Source organism: Lissotriton vulgaris, unplaced genomic scaffold (assembly GCF_964263255.1).
Source record: "Lissotriton vulgaris unplaced genomic scaffold, aLisVul1.2 SCAFFOLD_1473, whole genome shotgun sequence".
Lineage (NCBI taxonomy): Eukaryota > Metazoa > Chordata > Amphibia > Caudata > Salamandridae > Lissotriton > Lissotriton vulgaris.
In genome coordinates, this window is record NW_028241333.1 from 1 (window position 1) to 7,437 (window position 7,437).

The window sequence follows — 7,437 nt, forward strand, 5'->3', positions numbered from 1 at the left end:
TATATAAGGCCTGAAACCTATGGTTTTTTGAGAGAATTTGCAAGTTTTTTTTAATGATAATTCCTAACTATATAAGGCCTGAAACCTATGTTTTTTTCAGTGAATTCGCAAGGTTTTTTAAATGCTAATTCTATTAGCGGATAATGTTTAAATATGTTAATATCCTTGTGGGACCTTTTTGCATTCTACACATTTGTTTTTCTGCTTCTTTTGTGCCTCGGTCTACCTAGCACAAGATTCATTCCAACACTTCCTGGTTAGAAGTATTGACAGCCAATGAGCATGCTGCTTTCCTGTGAAATATGGAAGGGATCCCGGGGAATGAGGAACACAGAATATAACTCAATACATAAAAGCAATCACATAGACGTTGAATCCATTCTCCATGTTTTAATCACACAGGAGATGTATGACAAATAATGACAATAATCACGTAATATAAATAGTGGTGGAGCAAGGCCCAAAAAGGGGGGGGGGGGTTGCGTGATATTGTGAGGATGTAGTGATAAGGAAAGGGTAAGGTGAGCGAACAGTCAATACTTTAAACCACAATAAAAAATGGTTACATATAATGTACAATAAAGAACTTGGGATATCAAGTTAAACTGTATCATACTCCACATAGTACAACATATGAACAGTAAGGCCGTGGAGTTGACAAATTAGAAAGAACATTGGTTGTCGACGTTTCGACCCTCTTAAATATGCAGGTCCTATTAAATCCTTGCAGCGGGGTCTTCTTCATGACTGGGGAGTTAGGGCAGACCACCTTGCTTGGTGCAATATGAAATCTGAAAAAGATAATAGCGGGGACATCCTGTTCGATGTTCCCCGTCGGTTTGACACAATCGTTCAGAATTCGATGCGTTCGTCAAGTATATCGAGGGCCGAATGAATCAGGCACACAGTCCGCTCGAAACCTTGCTTGCTTGCGGTTTCGAGCGGACTGTGTGCCTGATTCATTCGGCCCTCGATATACTTGACAAACGCATCAAATTCTGAACGATTGTGTCAAACCGACGGGGAACATCGAACAGGATGTCCCCGCTATTATCTTTTTCAGATTTCATATTGCACCAAGCAAGGTGGTCTGCCCTAACTCCCCAGTCCTGAAGAAGACCCCGCTGCAAGGATTTAATAGGACCTGCATATTTAAGAGGGTCGAAACGTCGACAACCAATGTTCTTTCTAATTTGTCAACTCCACGGCCTTACTGTTCATATGTTGTACTATGTGGAGTATGATACAGTTTAACTTGATATCCCAAGTTCTTTATTGTACATTATATGTAACCATTTTTTATTGTGGTTTAAAGTATTGATTGTTCGCTCACCTTACCCTTTCCTTATCACTACATCCTCACAATATCACGCAACCCCCCCCCCCCTTTTTGGGCCTTGCTCCACCACTATTTATATTACGTGATTATTGTCATTATTTGTCATACATCTCCTGTGTGATTAAAACATGGAGAATGGATTCAACGTCTATGTGATTGCTTTTATGTATTGAGTTATATTCTGTGTTCCTCATTCCCCGGGATCCCTTCCCCATTATACGTAACTAACCCAGGTCCCCGGGACTTCCTTTGGGTAAAACCCCCCCTAGTATACCCCGCTTTCCTGTGAAAGGCATGCTGATTGGCTGCCACTGTCTGTCAACACTCCAAACCAGGAAGTGTTGGCAGCCATCTTGTGCCTCGGTAGAACCAAGGCACAAGAAAGCAGTGAAACAAAGGTGCAAAACACGCAAAGGGGGCAGGGTAGAAGCCCCCGGACCCCCTAGGCCTGGGACCCCCCCAGGCCCAAAAATAATTTTTTTTCTGGTTTTCCTCGTGGTACGCTCAGGGTACGCGTACCTGTAAGCGTACATGGGAACGCACCCAGCGCTTAACCTGCGAAAACTAAAAAAAATATATATATCGTTTTTCGCACCACAGGGTCCTTCTAGGCCCCCCTCAGAAAACCTAGTGGGTCAGGGAGTGTCTACCCTGCCCCCTTATAATCATTTCCCCCTTTTTATTTTCACCTCTTGTGTCTTGATTCTACCGAGACACAAGATGGCGGACTCTCCGGACTGTTTAGAAAGTTGACAGACACCCGAGAGCCAATCAGCTTTCCGCTCACGCACTTCCATGGCGCGCCGGGTGCGCTCCCCCGGTACGCGTACCCGTAAGCGCTGGAATCGCGCATATAGATATATATGTGTTTTTGAACCTTATTTTTGTAAAAGCCACTCGAGAAATTCACCAAATATAGAAAAGGCACTTCTGCGTACCTTTCCCTACAATTTTGCAAAGTTTGGTGTAATTCCGTTCAGCGGTTCGGGCTGTAGCCTTGTCTATTCGTCCTATGGAAATTAACATGGGGAAAACATGTTTTGGGACCCCCCTTTTTTCTCGGCCCCCGCATGACGAATCCCCCCAAAACTTCCAGGAAAGGAGCGGAGCAGAGCTGGCCTAAATTCTGGAAAATTACACCCAAATTCCTCAACCGGCGTCAAAGTTATTCCCAATGGAATGTTGCGGATTTTCTATGATAGCTAGGTCCTAACTATATATACCTACTTGCTATCGCCAGTAGGTAATATATATATATATATATATATATATATATATATATATATATATATATATATATATATATATATATATATATATATATATATATATATATATTCACTGAAAAAAACATAGGTTATATTATAGACCATATATAGTTAGGGATTAGCATTTACAAAACCTTATTTTACTCGCACAAAACCATTGAAATTCGCATATATAGTTAGTTGCACTAACTATATATCGCGCACCCGCAATCCACTGCTGATGATGTCACATATTACATCATTCATGACAAGGTCAGTGACATCACTGATGACATCACTGATGACAACATCCAGTGACTGTATGTTTCTGTAGAGTTAAAATATGTCTTACATATTGAAGAATGAGTGGATGTAAAAGTGTCTGGATGAAGGATTTAGTAGGTGCATGACTGATTGTATGAGAGAGTGATTAAATGTGTCTCACTGAGTGCATGGGTTAGTGACTAAACTGTCTTAATTTGTGCATCTTTATTTATGTTGTTCTGTAAACTGCTGCATGTGTTGATCAGTAGCTATATGAGTAACTATATTGATTATTGATTGGTTGCCCAAGTATTTGTATGGGAGACTGAGTGTGTGTGTGGGTGGCATGAGTGTATTGGTGATTGAATGGATATCTCAGTGCTACATGTCAAAGTAAGTACATATGTAAAACACAGTACATGTGAGAGTTGACATATATTAATAACTGTGCAGAAGAGCCAGTAAATGTGTGAGTGACTGTATGGATCATTGTGAACTTGTATCAGGGATTGTATAAGAGAGTAAATATGTGTTAGTATATGTTTGACTAAGTAAGGTGTGTATAACTGTATAGTTGAGGAAATGGAGGTGTGATTGATTCTTGGCATGACTGACTAGGTGTGTGAGTAACTCCATGGATGAGTGACAGTCTGTAAGTGTCTCTTTACACTGATTGTATCTAAGGTTATATTAGAGTCTGAAGAGGTTCATTGTATTATCACATAAATGACATCATCAGTGATGTGATCAGTAATGTCAAATGAAATGTCATCAGTGATGTCATTTGAGATGTCATCAGTGATGTCATCAGTGATGTCATCAGTGATGTCATTTGAGATGTCATCAGTGATGTCACTGACCATGTCATGAATGATGTAATATGTGACATCATCAGCAGTGGATTGCGGGTGCGCGATATATGGTTAGTGCAACTAACTATATATGCGAATTTCAATGGTTTTTTGCGAGTAAAATAAGGTTGTGTAAATGCTAATCCCTACCTATATATGGTCTATAACCTATGGTTTTTTCAGTGAATTTTCAAGGTTTTGTAAATGCTAATTCCTAACTATATATGGTCTATAACCTATGGTTTTTTCAGTGAATTTCAATGGTTTTTTAATAGCAAATATCAAAAGCTGTAAAATGTATTCTTCTTTTAAATGACACTTTTTCCCCAAACTGCCTTGGTATATTCCAATATATGTCAAAGACAAAAATGTAAGTGGTCAAATCAATTTTTTCCACAATTTGAGAAAGCACAGAAACATGTGAATAAATCTGTTTCTGCTTACATGAGAGACTATGGAAATGGTTTAATATACAACAATAACTTGCGTTCCAACATTCAACACATCTACAGAAGAGATGGTGTGCACTTCTCCGATGAAGGGAATAGAATATTCGTCCTTTATTTAAAAGTGTGCATTGGAACCTACTTGTAGGTACCTAAATTAGCCACAGAACACAATAGCTCTTTTCAGAGCTACCCTACCTCTGATCATTCAAAACGTTTATCTTTTTCTAATTTTTTTTTCTTCACCAAAGTACGCTCCCCGGTTAGCTTACCGGTGCGCGTACCGGGCGCTCCCCCCGCGAAATTTTCAAAAATTTAATTTTTTTATTTTTGCATATATCAGCGTCCTAATCCCCCCTCAGAAAACCTAGAGGGTCACAAAGTGTCTACCGTGCCCCCTTCTACCCATTCCGTACATTGTTTGTCCTCCATCTTATGTCTCAATTCTACCAATACACAAAATGGAGGACTCCCGTAACGCTGCTGGTTCGCGTACCGGGGAGCGCACCGGTAAGCGCTCGATAAAAAAAGGTGGGAAAGTAATTTACAGAAAAACTACTACAGACACTTTCATCAAATATAGAATAGGGCCTACTACATAGCAGTCCCTACCATTTACCCAAATTTGATGGAATTCCATTGAGAAAATTATGCTGTAAGCCTGACTAAATATCCTGAGGTAAATTACCTAACAAAAACACTTATGAAGTGTTAGAATTGACAACCAATCAAAATGCTACTTTCAATACCTTCTATTATTTTATGACATTTGATTGGTTATGTACCTGAATATATATAAAGAAAGAGAGAGAAACACAGCCATTTTGACTACTACTTCCTGAAGTACATATCAAGTGCATTTCAACTGAGAACTTAAACTTCTTTTTGATTGGTAAGATGATATTTTAAAAGCTGAAGTATGTTCTGCACTTTAAGTTAATTAGGAAAACATTTTCTGATAGTTATATACTATCCCTCTGTAATAGTTATAGAATAAGATAGACTTCTCTGTTTTAGTTATGGATGGAGTTAGGCTTGTCTTGTATAATTAAGAATTAGCTTAGGCTTTCTCACATACATTTATTTATATTTCTACTTCCAGTCTGATACCATACACTTGCCAAAGATAAAATCACTGTTTAAAAAAACAAACTACCTGTCTGTACTTAAAGCCAACAGTGCCCTATCTGTACTGATATATTTTTTAAAAATTCGTTTTACAGCACAAAAATGGAAGGAGAGAACAAAACTAACTTGGAAATTGTTGCAAGAAGCAACACAGATACAGAAATTGACTCTGAATTCTATGATGAATCACGGGACTTTGAACTTCTGCAATGTGTGGAATCAGTAGATTTCCTAATTGAAAATGAAAAAAAATCTGACAATGAATTATTAGAAGTTCTTTTTAATTTTGAAAACAAATCAGAAAAATAAATTTATATTTAATAATTCAAAAATTGTTTGAGACATTATTCATTTTATATGTATTTTTTAAACTAGTACCAAATTGATTATAATGTAAAATCAGACTTTAAATATACTGTGCAACTTTTTTGTGTTACATAGTAAGTTTGCTCATATTTACTTCCTTTCTTCCACTATATTATCTCCAAAGTGTATTTAACATCTCTTTATCATCTCCTGCCTCCATGGTGTTTCTGCTTTCCTGACAGACTACGCTATGAATTCCATATACCACAATAACTTCTGAAACAACATGCAAGATATTTACAAAGAAAACGGTGTATTTTTATTTTTAGACTCTGCATTGGTACCTACATCTTGGTACTTAAATAAAAAAAAAAAAAAAGAACAATCAATAAACATACAATATTTGAACATTCTTTCATCCCATTTTCCCAATTTTACGCTTCCCGGACCGCTTCCCGGTGCGCGTACCGAGCGCTCCCCCCGCAAAAAAACGATAATAATTTTTTTTTTTTTGACCCGCGGGGCCCTTTTAAAGCCCCCTTATCAAACCTAGGGGGTCAGGGAGGATGTACTCTGCCCCCTTATGCTCATTTCCCACTTTGTTTTTTCCACCTCTTGTATCTCGATCCTACCGAGACACAAGATGGCGGCCGCTCCGGACTGTTTAGAATGTTGACAGTCACCGGGGAGCCAATCCGCTTCTCCTCGCGAAGTTCCGTTACGCGTCAGGTACGCGAACCGGGGCGCTAACCGGGACGCTGTCACAGATATATCTGTTTTTTAAAATGTTAATTTCTCAAAATCCACTGGAGCACATATATTGAGACATAGCAAAGGCACGTCGGGCAAACCAAATCTACAATTTTGCCAAGTTTCATGTAAATCCATTCAGCCGTTCGAGCTAAAAGTGATTCCAACCGCCCTATGGAAAAATGAATGGGAAAAACGTGTTTTGGGACCCCCCTTTTTTCTTGCCCCCCCCTTGACGAAACCCCCCCAAATTTCCAGGGACTCCTCAGAAACAAAATATGCCATTTTCCTGAAAATTTCCGCCAATTCTGTCCACAAACGCCAAAGTTATTCGACATAGATTTTTCAGAAATCCCATAGGAAAAAAATCCTAACTATATATACCTACTGGCGACCGCCAGTAGGTAATATATATATATATATATATATATATATATATATATATATATATATATATATATTCACTGAAAAAACCATAGGTTTCACACCAGTTATAGTTAGGAATTAGCATTTAAAAAACCTTTGAAATTCAGTGAAAAAACCATAGGTTTCACACCGGTTATAGTTAGGAATTAGCATTTAAAAAACCTATTAAATTCACTGAAAAAACCATAGGTTTCACACCAGTTATAGTTAGCTGGAAATTTTACTGATATAAAACCATTGAAATTCCCACGTTATAGTTAGTCGGACTCACTATAACTTGCGCGTGCAATGCACTGCTGATGACATCACATATTACATCACTCATGACATGGTCAGTGACATCACTCATGACATCACTGATGACACCATCCTTGTGACACAGTGACAGACCTCCTCTCAGTGTAAAGTAACCCTTGAGACACATATTCAAAAATAGAAACTGAAATTTTTAAAAAATGGACATACCTATATCAGTTACAACAAGCAATTCTGTACTTCCACTATCTATATACACATCCACTCATTCACCAACAGTTCTATATAGTCACTCATACATATACTCACTCATCATATGAAGAGATACACCTATACATCCTGTTACACACCGACATTCATCCAAAAGTTACTCACACACATATTCACACGTGCAAATAAACTATTGAACAACCATTTATTTGAAT